Raw genomic sequence first — 13,112 nt, 5'->3', positions numbered from 1 at the left:
TGTTAAAGCAGCAACCAATTCACATGTTAAGGTTCAAACAATGAATTCTCTTGAAACTCAACAACCTATGTTCTCAGTCACCAAGCAATTGCAATTCAACTTATTCAATAGAGTTTAAGTAAGAGCTCCACATAATCAACCATCATATAGTCTTCTATGATTGCTAACACTCACCGCATACACATGAGCAAAACGTTTCAACCAGACACATAGAAAGATAGGGGCTTATAATTTTGCCTCCCAACGTATTCACCTCAAGGGTGATGTCAACAATAATAACTCATGCTACCCATATCCAACTGGATATATGTGTCTAGATCTTTCCTCGCCACATGATGCTTGCCAAAAGAGAAAACTAAAAAGGAATACAGAGAAATACTTTGACTCTTTGCATAAAAGTAAATACTAAAAAGTAAAAGATAGGCCCTTCGCAGAGGGAAGCAGAGATTGCCATGCACTTATTTGTTTGTATGCTCAACCCCTTAGTGCAAAAGAACATCACGTTATATTGCCCCTTATGATAGCAACCTTTATTATGCAGTCTATCGCTTTTATTCTTTGCCGTCACAAGTTCGTACAACGCTCAATTTTATCTTACACTAAATGATCTAACACTTTTAGAAGCAATTTTTATTATCTTATTGCACCGATGACAACTTACTTGAAGGATCTTATTCAATACCTAGGTAGGTATGGTGGACTCTTGAAAATAAGATTTGGGTTTAAGGGTTTTTGGATGCGCAAGTAGTATCTCCACTTGGTGCGGAATTTTTGGCTAGCAAAGATGGGGGCAAGCACCACATGTTGAAGGATCTATGACAATATAACTTCTATGTGAATATGAACAAACATAAACCATTACGTTGTCTTCCTTGTCCAACGTCAACAATTTTGGCATATAATATTTTGTTGGGGGCTCACAATCACAAAAGATTTCCAGGATAGTATATTTGCATGTGAAAGTTCTCTTCCTTATACTAATTATTCATGTATTGCTTGTATGACCAATATTGTGATTGTCAGGCTTCAAAAGATTTCACTTTCTAAACCCAATGTGAAGCTACCACTAGGCATGATATAATTTCAACTTTGTGATATTCAATTCATTCAACAATTTACTCATAGGATATAAGTGAAGCACGGGAGTAAATGACAAGCTACTCCAAAAAGATATAAGTGGACATCATGAGCATAATATTTCTTTCTCTAAAATTAATTGAAGTGAAGCAAGAGAGAATTTCTTCAAAAATACTAAAGCACACCGTGCTCAAAAATATATAAGTGAAGCACTAGAGCAATTCAACAGAAAAGAGCTTCGTTGACGGGATGTGTGTGCCGCTTACCTAGCCTCCCTGAAAACTATTTGAGGACTCTATTTTATTTAAAAACTTCTAGATCTAAGTACTTTATTAAAATAACATATGCAATTTCCTTTGTCCATCGATATGTTACTTGCCCGAGATTCGATCATCGGTATCTTTATACCTAGTTCAATCTCGTTACCGGCAAGTCTCTTTATCATACATCACCTCGTGACTAACTCCTTAGTCATTTGTTTGCAAGCTTATGATGCGTATTACCGAGAGGGCCCAGAGATACCTCTTCGATACTCAGAGTGATAAATCCTAATCTCGATCTATGCCAACTCAACAAACACCTTCGGAGATACCTGTAGAGCATCTTTATAATCACCCAGTTACGTTGTGACGTTTGATAGCACACAGGGCATTCCTCCGGTATCCGGGAGTTGCATAATCTCATAGTCAAAGGAATATGTATTTGACATGAAGAAAGCAATAGCAATAAACCTGAACAATCATAAGCTAACGGGTGGGTCTTGTCCATCACATCCTCCTCCTAATTATGTGATCCCATTATCAAATGACAACACATGTCCATGGTTAGGAAACCATAACCATATTTGATCAACGAGCTAGTCAAGTAGAGGCTCACTAGGGACACGGTGTTTGTTTATGTATTCACACATGTATTTAGGTTTCTGATCAATACAATTTTAGCATGAATAATAAACCTTTATCAGGAATAAGGAAATATAAAATAACAACTTTATTATTTCCTCTAGGGCATATTTCCTTCAGATCATGTATATAGGCATCACGTCCAAGATTAGTAAACCGACACCTGCCTGCATCTACTACTATTTATCCACACATTGACCGCTATCCATCATGCATCTAGTGTATTAAGTTCATGGAGAAATGGAGTAATGCAATAAGAACGATGACATGATGTAGACTTGATATATTCATATAGGAATAGACCCCATCTTTTTTATCCTTAATAGCAACGATACATGCGTGCCTCGCTACCCTTCTGTCACTGGGTGAGGACAGCACAGATCGAACCCATCACAAAGCACATCTTCCCATTGCAAGAAAAATCAATCTAGTTGGCCAAACCAAACCAAAGTTTTGGAGAAGAAATGTGAGGCTATAATAATCATGCATATAAGAGATCAAAGAATACTCAAATAATATTCATGGATAGATCTGATCATAAACTCACAATGCACTGAATCCCAAAAAACACACCGCAAAAAGTCATTACATCAAATAGATCTCCAAGAACAACGAGGAGAACATTGTATTGAGAATCAAAAAGAGAGAATAGATCTCCAGGAACCACCCTCATTGACCACGACCGAAAAGCTACACTACAGAGTTGTCATCGGGAGTGCGTTGTGAGGTCTCACCCTCGGCACTCGATAGTAGCTCTGCAGAGTCGAGCAACAAAAGGGGTGTGATGTGATGTGAGGTGTCGGGCTCTGGTCATCGGTCACGTTGATCGAGTCGTCGATGATGAAGCAGGGGCAACAAGGGCAAGGTGGGTGTCGGTGTCAAAACCGGCGGATCTCGGGTAGGGGGTCCTGAACTGTGCGTCTAGGCCGGATGGTAACAGGAGGCAGGGGACACAATGTTTTACCTAGGTTTGGGCCCTCTTGATGGAGGTAAAACCCTACGTCCTGCTTGATTAATATTGATGATATGGGTAGTACAAGAGTAGATCTACCACGAGATCAAAGAGGCTAAACCCTAGAAGCTAGCCTATGGTATGATTGATGTTCGTCCTATGGACTAAAACCCTCCGGTTTATATAGACACCGGAGAGGGCTAGGGTTACACAGAGTCGGTTACAATGGGAGGAGATCTACATATCCGTATTGCCAAGCTTGCCTTCCACGCCAAGGAAAGTCCCATCCGGACACGGGAAGAAGTCTTCAATCTTGTATCTTCATAGTCCAAGAGTCCGGCTAAAGGTTATAGTCTGGCTATCCGAACACCCCCTAATCCAGGACTCCCTCAGTAGCCCCTGAACCAGGCTTCAATGACGACGAGTCCGACGCGCAGGTTGTCTTCGGCATTGCAAGGCGGGTTCCTCCTCCGAATACTTCATAGAAGATTTTGAACACAAGGATAGTGTCCGGCTCTGCAAAATAAGTTCCACATACTGTCGTAGAGAGAATAATATTTACACAAATCTAATCTGCTGACGTATTCCGTAGCATGTCATCACGCCACAGCCAAGCCTTTATTTGAACCATTTTTATTGTCCCGCCTCAGCGCGTTTTGTGAGGCGGTTTCCTTGGCACGTCTTGTCAAAGCAGAGATCGTTTCCTCTTATCCCGGGGTTCTCATCAATACGGGTGTGGGTAACCCAACCGTGCCTGTTAGTGTGTCCCCTCGATCAAAGGCGAGTCCCAAACGGTCACGGGGAGGGCTCTTGGTATTCAACCTCTTATAAAGAGACCAAGGCCTTACTCCTTTCTTTTGATCTCAATCAAAATCGCCCTTCGCCTCAAGTTCCAACACCCAAGGCCCCAGATTTCAGGCGCTTCGGACCTTCGACGATGTCCAACTTTGACCTTCGAGGCCGATGGAAGCCTTCCTCCGTCATGGAGGAAGACGTGCTAAAGCTGAGAGAGGCCAGGTTTTCGACCGGCGAAATCTCGCATAGGCTGCCTGCTCACAGGCAGGTTATTCCTACTCCCAAGCATGGTGAGAGCGTGCTGTTCATGTCTCATTTCCTCTGAGGCCTAGGCTTCGCGACGGATCCCATCGTGAGGGGGCTCATGTTTTATTATGGGCTGGAATTTCACGACTTAGCTCCGGAGTCCATCCTCCACATCTCATCGTTCATTGTCGTGTGCGAAGCCTTCCTCCGTATTACTCCTCACTTCGGACTGTGGCTTAAGACTTTTAAAGTAGAGCCAAAGATGATCGAGGGACAGCACGCGGAGTGCGGAGGCGCTGTTATAAGCAAGAATGCTGACGCTCCATGGCCCGAGGGCTCTTTTCAAGAGGAGTTCAGCTTATGGCAACAAGAGTGGTTTTATATCACAGCTCCCAGGGGCACCAAGTCAGTGGCGCCGCCTACTTTCCGCTCGGGTCCCCCGCCACGACTGGCGTCATGGGTTAATAAGGGGCTGGACTGGGGGTCGGCAAAGGACGTGCCCCTGTTGCAGGGCCGCATCTGAGATCTCCTAGAAAGAGACATCAGTCTGGTCGTGGTGACACAGGTTATGTTAATTCGCCGAGTTCTGCCTTGCAAACGTCGCCCCCTCCGCCTGTGGGAGTTCAACCCGGAGGGACCACGAGCTCTCCAACATTTTCTTGGCATGACCCCCGCGGAGATGTACAAATTGTTCTTAGGACCACAAGTAGTGTGTCCGAATTCTACGGAGGACGCAGGTCTGAGCTGCAATCGTCCGGATACTCAAGTAAGTAGCCCTGTGCCCGGACACACCATCCGTTCATTTATCACAACATCACCCTTAAAAGAGTTGTCTTTGAAACAGGAGTGGGTAGCGAAGGCGAAGTTAATCAGGTGTCCGGCCCCCCTTCCCGAGACCTCGCCGGATCCCGTGTTAACCAGGATGCTGGAGATCGTGCCTTCGGAAGAAAGCGAAGGGGGGGACAAAGAAGTTGCTGCCTCCCCGAAGGAGGCTGTCTGGAAAGGAGGAATCGAAAATTCCTCTACTCAGGGGAGGAAGAGGACTGCCTCTGAAGACCCGGAGTCCATGGTCTCAAAGCGGGGGAAGAAATCTTCGCCAGAGGGTCCTGTGTTAGGGGATACCTCGGCCGTACTATGCCCTCAAGGGGATCAGCCCTCCACCGAGCCGTAAGTAGAGAGGGGGGTTTAAAATGAGAGAAATCCTTGTTTATTTCTGAGGAAAATAACCGAAATTCTACCTTGTAGTTCGGATCTCAGCCTTTCTCAGCAGAGCTCATCTTCGTGGGATATTCTTCCGGAGATGATGGAGAGCGGAACGCCTCCCCCTGCCGTACCGCCTTACGAGCGGGCAATCCTGAGGTATCATCGCGGAGGGTTTCTCCGAATCCGGCAGGGCCGGAAGGCAGTCATATGGCCCCCCAAGGCCATCCGTGTCCGGACTTTGAAAAAGGCCATCGAACAAGTTCGGCACTGCCCGGTGCTTGGTCGGATGACCTGAAGGATCTGTTAGGGCGAGCGTCTATCTCAGAGGAACACCGTACGTTGATGGGTATGGTAATTGAAAGTATTTCGTCCGCTGAAAGCAGGTTGCACGAGGTCGTCAGGAGTTTACTGACACGTTTTGAGGTACGCGGGGTGATGTACCTTTTGACAGTTTTGCATATAAGATGTGCCCTGTGTAGATAGTAGCCCCTAAGACTCTGTGTGTTTTCGAAGACGACAGCACGCAGAGGATCATAGTCCCAGGTGTAATTTTGCTGCCTTCCTATGTAGGTGGCGAAGTGTCCGGTGGCCAGTCGGACTCATGAATTTGTCGAGCTAACGCGGCAACTTGACTTGGCAGATGCCGACATCGCGCTTGTCAACAAGCGGCTTGACGAGGCACAAGGTATGTAATTTCTCCGGAGACACCTGGTAAGAGGAGCTTGATGCCAGTATCTTACAGCGTGTGCGCTTGATGCAGATGGGGTCGCTGCCATGGAGAACCTTCGGGGAGAACTTGCCCGAGCCAAGGAGCAAGCCAGGGGAAGTGATGCGGCTGCCGTAAAGGCAATTGAAGAGCTGAAAGCCAAACAGGCTGCTCACTGCCGAAGCAAGAAGGAAATGGCCGAAATGGCTGTGAAGTAAAAGAACACTCCTGACCGCTGCAAGCTTCTTGAAAAAGAAGATCGGGCGGAGCGGACAGACCTGGAAAAGGCCACTACAGCGACCAAGGATGCTCGTTCTGCGATGAGAGCGATGAAGGAGGAGCTACGTCAGGCCGGAGATATCGCGGCTGGAAAGCCCTTTATGCTGCGAATGAAGTTCGGAGATCCTAAATACAGTCTGTTCGACCGGATGTGGAGTTCGGCGGACGCATATCTGGATTTAGCTGCGAGTGCCGCTGATGCGGCCGAACATTTCCGAGATCAGAAAGATAGCGAAGTGGAGAAGCACTTCTGGTCACAGTTCAACAATCTGGAGCGTTCGCTTTCGTTGACTGATCGTTTGGCCGAATGGGCCGAACTGAATAGGTTGTTCGGACTCGCCATGAAGGATGTCGTTAATCATCTGTGGCCGGAAAGGCCAAAGCCGAACAGTTATTTTAGCTTGGTGCAACCGTTCCTTGATGCAGTGCCGCATATCAATGTGATGAAGAGGTCGGCATGCATAGAGGGTGCGCGGATGACCCTTGCCCGTGTCAAGACATACTGGGCGGAGATGGAGGCTGCCGCTGTTGCATCCCAAGATTCGGACGGAGGCCGAATACCTGCTGAGCACTATTTTCAGGAAGTTCTGCAAGGCGCTCGTTTGATAGAGACGCAGTGCTCGAAGGATATTATGTTCGAATAACGTGTATTATTGTAAAACAATATTTTGATGAATTGTAGAAGCTTTTTATACTTGTGCCTGCAAGTATTATAATGCCTCATGTGCGGCCGTTGAGGTATATGTGTATATAATCTGAAAGATGGCAGTCGTCGGCTTCAGCCCCCACGCATATAATGCGGGGGTGTTCGCAGAAGGCGCATTCTCACACTTGATCCAACGTCTTGGTCCATGAAGGAGGTGATAGCGCAGCGAACTAGGAAATCAGACTATAATGCTTTATCACTTTCACTTAGCCATAGGAGTTTGACAGGGGGGATACTATATAGCCCCTGGTGGCGCCGTGCTCGCCCGAACTCGGGGCGCATGTGTGCCTAGCCGGGAAACGGCCCTTCGTTAATGCGGAGGAATCCTGAAGACTCCAATAGGTCATCGAGTGGTTGACCAGTCTCACGCTATATCATGACAGTCAGTTTTCGGCTTTTTCTAGTGAGGTGCTCGCCTGGCTGAACTGGGGCACAATCACAGTAGTTCTCTTGGTGCCGCCTTAGCCGATAGAGCGGAACGTAAGGCAGCAAAACACAGGAGCCGGGCAAACCCAACATTTGACCAAATACATGATTCGGAGCTGATGCATATAAGGCCAAACTCGTGACGCCGAACACTCCCTAAGGTATTCGGTCTTTATAAAAACGGGCTGAGCAGTGCCCATGATAATAAGCCCCTGGTGTCCAGGTACGTGCGAAATTCTGACGTGGCCACATGCCAAGACGCCAGCCTCCTCCTCGGTTATACTGTGAATCCGGGGGACGTGCATCAACAAGAGACAATGAAAAAGGTTTACGCAGGGTCTTAATCTAAAGAGAATCCTTGGGACGGGTCCCTGCTGCACGTCTGCGCCTGTGTCTCCGTTGCGCCGTGTCCTGGACGGGTGTAGCACGGTGTTCATCTATAAAAGAGAGGAATTTAGTTGAAAGAAGAATAGCCGTGCAAAATCTATGTTGTACTAAGTAAACAAAGTATAATTCAAGATGGGGAAAATTGAGCCTTATTGTCGCTTATTTTACATATGCGGAGCCCCTTGTATAGGGGTGTACGGCTACAAAAACCTTTATCAATTATAAGTTTGCTCCGGACTCACCTAGCCGTGTCCGTGGTCTTAATGACCTGTTAGATGCTTTTGTTGGTGAAGCTGTTTTAGTGTGTGGCCGTCAAGGCGGCCGTATAGTCTTCTGCGCGCGAGGAACATTCAATGTTTCCCTTTAGTGAGATGATGCCTCGTGGGCCGGGCATCTTAAGCGTGAGAGATGCATAATGCGGTATTGCGTTAAAGTGGGCGAAAGCTTCGCGTCCCAGTAGTGCTTGATAGCCACTTGAAAATGGGGCGATGTGGAAGGTTAGCTTTTCGCGGCGGAAGTTATCGGGGGAACCGAACATTACTTCTAGCAGGAGAGAACCCATGCAATGGGATCCGGGCCTGGCGTTACTCCTTTAAAGGAAGTGTTGGTATGGCGAATTTTTGTTGGGTCCATCCCCATTTTGCAGACTGTGTCCTGATATAGCAGGTTTAGACCACTGCCGTCGTTCATCAGGACTTGTGTAAAGTGGAGTCTGTCGATTATCGGATCTAATACCAAGGCGGTCCAACCTGCGTTTCGGATACTTCCGGAGTAATCCTGATGGTCGAAGGTGATCAGTTTTAACAACCAGTGGCGAGACTGCTTTGTGATAGGCCGCATGGCGCGTATCTCTATAGGCGCCACTCTGTTTTTCCCTTTTGTCACGTGAAGTAAGTTTACTATTTTGACTTCTTGTGGGAAATTCTTTTGTTTCCCGGTGCTCTGCTTGTGGGGTTCGTCATCGTCCTCACTTGGTGTATTGAGCCCCTTGTGTTCGGTGTTGAGTTTGCCGGATTGCTTGAAGACCCAACATTCTCTGTGGGTATGGTTTGCAGGCTTCCCGGAGTGCTGTGGATTTGACATATTTTGTCCAAGATTTTGTTTAGGCTAGATAGCTCGTCCCTGTTATCCTTGTGGGGCAGCTTTTTCTGACCCTGCCGAGAGCTTTCGAATCCGGTGTTGACTGTCATGCTCTTTGGGCTGTTTCCCTTATTTCGGCGCTGGTCCTTGCTGCGACGCGGTTTCCCGTCCCTTACTTCGGATGTACTTGGCTCGCTGGTGCTGCATCTTGCCAACCAGCTGTCCTCTCCCGTGCAAAAGCGGGTCATGAGGCTTGTTAATGCGGCCATTGTTCTTGGCTTTTCTTGGCCGAGGTGTCTGGTGAGCCATTCATCTCGAACGCTGTGTTTGAAAGCTGCTAAGGCCTCGGCGTCCGGACAGTCGACTATCTGGTTCTTCTTAGTAAGAAATCTGTTCCAGAGTTCCCGGGCTGACTCTCCGGGCTGTTGAGTTATATGACTTAAATCGTCTGCATCCGGAGGCCGGACATAGGTCCCTTGAAAATTTGCCCGAAAAGCATCCTCGAGCTCTTCCCAACTTCCAATGGTGTTTTCGGGAAGGCCTTTAAGCCAATGCCGGGCTGGCCCTTTGAGCTTGAGGGGTAAGATTTTATGGCATGGAGATCGTCTCCTCTGGCCATATGGATATGGAGGATATAGTCCTCAATCCAGACTCCAGGGTCTGTCGTTCCGTCGTACGCCTCTATGTTTACGGGCTTGAATCCCGCTGGAAATTCATGGTCCAGCACCTCATCGGTGAAACATAGGGGGGGTGGCACCCCTGTATTTGGGTGTGTCGTAGTGTTCGGATGTTTGTTGTGTTGCATTGCTTACTAAAGCTTGCTTTCTTGGCCCGTAGATAGATCTGGTTGGGCCATATTTTTGATGCGAATCCTTGAGTGGGTCACGTGCTGGCTTGTGTGCGGCGCCTCTTGCCGCTCTATATTGGTCATGGGGTCGTTTATCCGACCGGGTGGCTTCCTTATTTGTTGATTGCGGAGGTTCTAAGGCCTCCTCATCAAATTCAGGCAGGAGCTTTCGCTTTGGGTAGCTTTTTGTGTGGCAACTGTCGCCGTATTTGTCTGCGGTGTTGAGTACTTTGCTCCACCTGATTCTGAGTGCATCTTCCGCAGTTTTGAGCTTCCGCTTCTGCTTTTTTAGGCTATGCGCAGTGGCGACGAGCCTTTTGTGGAGGTTCTTTTGCTCCAGGAACTTGTCCGGCGTGAGGTCGTCCGGACTGTTATCTTCGCCGGGGACGGGTTGTGCGGTTTGTTTATCCAAGTTGCCTTTTTTGGACGGTTGCTCGATGCCATGTTTATCGTTCGCCGGCTCACCCTGCTCTGTGGCTGGGTCTGTATGACCGCTGTCTCTGTCGAGGCGGGGCTTGGAGCGGCACTTATGTCGCCGCTTTGACTGCTTTTCGGAGGAACGACGCTTCGTTGTGTCCTCCCGTTCGTCCTCATGGTTTCTTTTGGGTGTGTCCACCATGTATCATTGTAGGATGTGGTGGCTGTCCAGTGCCCTGTGGGCGCTGGTTCCTGTTTGCCTCCTACATCGTCGTCCATGCCGTCGATGTCTTCGGATTCGAAGTCAAGCATGTCGGTTAAATCGTCGACAGTGGCTACGAAGTGGGTGGTGGGTGGGCGTCGAATTTCTTCGTTGTCCGCATCCCAATCATGTTGGCCATAATCCGGCCAGGGCTCTCCTGACAAAGAGAGAGACCTTAGTGAATTCAGAATGTCGCCGAAGGGCGAGTGCTGAAAGATATCTGTGGCGGTGAATTCCATAATCGGCGCCCAATCGGATTCGATTGGCAGGGACGTGGAGGGTTCGGAGTCCGGAGCAGGGTCCGGCACCTTGGAGTCACAGGCTTCATAGAGGATAAAGCTGGTGTTCGGCTCAATCGCCGTTGAGACTGCAACCCCCGAGGCGGTGTCTAGCCACCTGCCCTTGATCGGCACAGTTGGCTCCGAGCTAAGGGTCGGAGCTGTTGCGGGCGCGGCCTCCAGGGCACTGTTCGGCGGTAGAGCTAAGTCATGCCCATCGTGACAGTGTGGGGCGCTTGGTTGTGGCTCGGGTCCGTCGAAGATCAAGTCTCCGCGGATGTCAGTCGTGTAGTTCAAACTTCCAAATCTGACCTGACGGCCAGGGGCGTAGCTTTCAATCTGCTCCAGATGGCCAAGCGAATTAGCCCACAGTGCAAAGCCGCCGAACACGAAGATCTGCCCAGGGAGAAAGGTCTCACCCTGGACCGCATCGTTGTTGATGATCGGAGGAGCCATCAGGCCTAAAGGTGACGACACAGAGGAACTCTCAATGAAAGCACCAATGTCGGTGCCAAAACCGGCGGATCTCGGGTAGGGGGTCCCGAACTGTGCGTGTAGGCCGGATGGTAACAGGAGGCAGGGGACATAATGTTTTACCCAGGTTTGGGCCCTCTTGATGGAGGTAAAACCCTACGTCCTGCTTGATTAATATTGATGATATGGGTAGTACAAGAGTAGATCTACCACGAGATCAAAGAGGCTAAACCCTAGAAGCTAGCCTATTGTATGATTGTTGTTCGTCCTATGGACTAAAACCCTCCGGTTTATATACACACCGGAGAGGGCTAGGGTTACACAGAGTCGGTTACAATGGGAGGAGATCTACATATCCGTATTGCCAAGCTTGCCTTCCACGCCAAGGAAAGTCCCATCCGGACACGGGACGAAGTCTTCAATCTTGTATCTTCATAGTCCAAGAGTCCGGCTAAAGGTTATAGTCCGGCTATCCGGACACCCGCTAATCCTGGACTCCCTCAGTGGGGGTCATTGATGGATTACTAGCCAACCTATACTAAGCAGTTTAGGATAAGCAAGTAAGGTACAATGAGCAGGTTACAAAAGCAGGCTATGGATCAGAATAGGAGCAAACAATAGAAGTAGCAAAATCTAATGCAAGCATGAGAGAATGGAATGGGCTATATCGGGATGATCAAAGGGGAGGCTTGCCTAGTTGCTCAGGCGAGAAGGAGGGGGTCGTCGGTGACGTAGTCGATCACAGGGGCATCAGCATCCGTCACGGGGTCTACCGAAGAGAAGAGGGGGGAGAAACAATAAATACATAGCAAACAGATGCATGACAGACAGTAATCAGCGCTAGGGGTGCTCTACCGCAATTCTACATGATACCGGTGAAGGGGGAAACATTCTGGAAAGTTTTCCCGGGGTTAGGCATTTTTGGACAAACGAACCGGAGGGGAAAGGTTCGATGTTCGCTATGCTAGGGATGTGTGACAAATGAAAGGAGAGCGTATTCTGATTCGTCTCGTCGTTCTGAGCAACTTTCATGTAGAGAACTTTTTCATACGAGTTACGGATTATTTTATATGATTTTTCAAAGTTTTAAAAGATATTCTGTAATTTAATTTAATTTGAAAATAATGAGTAAATGCTAGGCGCACCCAGATCTGCGTACACAGAAGTGTACCAGAGGGTGACATGTGGGTCCATGGGGTTCCAGTTGACCAGTCAAAGTTTGATTGGTCGACAGGGGGTGGGGCCCCTGTCATTGCTTGCCTATTTAACTAACATGATTAGTTTAACTAACTAAGTAGTTAACAGGTTAATTAACATGATTAATTAGGTTAATCAATTAATTAATTTAATTTTTTATTTACATTTTTGTTTCGTTTAATTTTCTTAAATGTTTCGGGGGCGGGCCCCACGTGCAGTGGCACACAGGCCCTAGCGGGTGCGGCTGCTGGATCAGGGCGCGGCCAGCAGGCGGGGCCCGCCGGCCGGAGCTGTGCCCGATAGTGGTAGTGGATGGCGCGTGCGGGGTGAGGGGCGGCCGAAGCCGCAGGCACGCGTGGGCGGAGACCGGCGTGCCGGGCCCGGGCGCTCGTGGGCGGCCGACCAAGGTCACGGCGAGGCCCGGCCGAGTGGACATGGCCGGCCGGAGCTGGCTCCATTGGGGCCAGGCGGCGGCGGTGGAGCGGGAGGACGATGCAGGGCGGCTGCACAGGGCGACACCGGCGAGCGCGGGGGCGGAGAGAAGGGGAGAGGAGGCCAGGGGCCTCACCGGCGATGGAGGGAAGCGAGGGAGGCGAGGCGTGGGGAGGCCGGGTCGGGGAGGAAGCGTTCCGGCAAGGAGGAGTCGGGAATGGCTACGGTGATCCGGTGTCGAGGTCCGGCGACGGCGAGCGGCGATGTTAGGGCAGCGCTTTCGATGCATCATGGTGACGGTGCGGCGTCGGGGCTCGGGGTGCCGCGGGGTCAAGCCCCCGATCCAGTACGGGTCGAGGAGGGAGCGGGCTCCATGCGGGAGGAGACGGGAGGCGGGCGCCAACGAGGGGCGACGGGGCGACGCGGGATCGGGGTCGCTGCCCCCC

The sequence above is a fragment of the Triticum urartu genome, chromosome 1, assembly GCF_003073215.2.
Source record: "Triticum urartu cultivar G1812 chromosome 1, Tu2.1, whole genome shotgun sequence".
NCBI lineage: Eukaryota > Viridiplantae > Streptophyta > Magnoliopsida > Poales > Poaceae > Triticum > Triticum urartu.
Note: the sequence above shows the minus strand (reverse complement) of the source record.